This window comes from Galeopterus variegatus, unplaced genomic scaffold, assembly GCF_000696425.1.
Source record: "Galeopterus variegatus unplaced genomic scaffold, G_variegatus-3.0.2 Scaffold2963, whole genome shotgun sequence".
NCBI lineage: Eukaryota > Metazoa > Chordata > Mammalia > Dermoptera > Cynocephalidae > Galeopterus > Galeopterus variegatus.
In genome coordinates, this window is record NW_007729074.1 from 253,570 (window position 1) to 254,943 (window position 1,374).

The window sequence follows — 1,374 nt, forward strand, 5'->3', positions numbered from 1 at the left end:
GACGTAAGTCTAATGTATCCCAGTGTCCTTTCTGGCAACCTTTATAGCTGTGGGCGTGCTGAGGATCACCGGGTATGGTCCAGTCCAGCAGGGCTGGAGGGACGAGGCATTTAACTTCTTTATGTCCACCAAGTCCCCAGGTTGAGGGATGGGTCTGGGTGGCTCCTGCTTTGGAAGGGAAGCGTTAGCATTTAGTTTGTTTCTGATCTGTGAACAGATCTGTTGTAGGGTTTGAAGTTCCCCCAAAATAGGGGCAGGCAGCTTTTGGGGGTCAGCCTCCATTGGCACCCTGGGTAATAGGGGTGGGGGGCGACCGAAAAGAATTTCATAAGGTGTATATCCCTGTTTATATGGTGAATTTCGTACCCTTAATAGTGCAAAGGGAAGGAGGTCTACCCAGTTTTCGCCAGTTTCTAAATGAAGCTTAGTCAAGATTTCTTTTAAAGTTCTGTTCATGTGCTCAACCTGTCCTGAACTTTGAGGGTGGTAGGCGCAATGTAACTTCCATTTTATTCCCAAGCATTTGGCCAATTGTTGGGATATTTGTGCCTTAAAGGCAGGTCCATTATCTGACCCGAGGGTTTTGGGTAGCCCAAACCGGGGTAAAATTTCATTGATTAATTTTTTTTTTACTATAGAGGCTGTTTCAGACTTGGGAGGAAATGCCTCGACCCATTCAGAATATGTATCTACTAATACAAGCAGGTATTTGTATCCATACCTTCCAGGCGTAACTTCAGTGAGATCAACTTCCCAATGTTCTCCTGGAGTATTACCTGTTTGTCGAACTCCAGACCATCAATGAGTGACCTGTTTAGAGTTTACTTGAGTACATGCAAGGCATCAGTTAGTTAATGATTCAACAATTTTTGATGCGTTATTAAAATTAAATGATTGTCTAATTAATTCTAATAGCTTTTTTTTCCCTAAATGGGTGGCTTGGTGAATTTCATGAGCCAAGCGTTGACCCATTTTTTCTGGTAGTCATATGGCTTTGTCCTTTGATTCATACCCCCCTGTGGTTATGTATTTTTTGTTTTTGTTTTTTTTGTATCCTGATGTTTTAGCCCTTTTCTCATCTTCTGGAGAGTACTCAGGTTTTAGTGGCAAATGAGGTTGTGGTAGCAAAGGTGCTATGATTGATGTCCTGGTTGGTTGGAGTGCCACTGTTTTAGCAGTCTTATCAGCGAAGTTATTTCCTTGAGTTTCTACAGTTGTTCCCTTTCGGTGTGCCTTGCAATGAATAACTGCAACCTTGGTTGGAAGCCAAATAGCTTCTAATAGTGCAAGAATTTCAGGAACATTTTTAATTGTCTTTCCTTCTGAAGTGAGTAACCCTCTTTCTTTGTAGAGGGCCCCATGTACATGTACAGT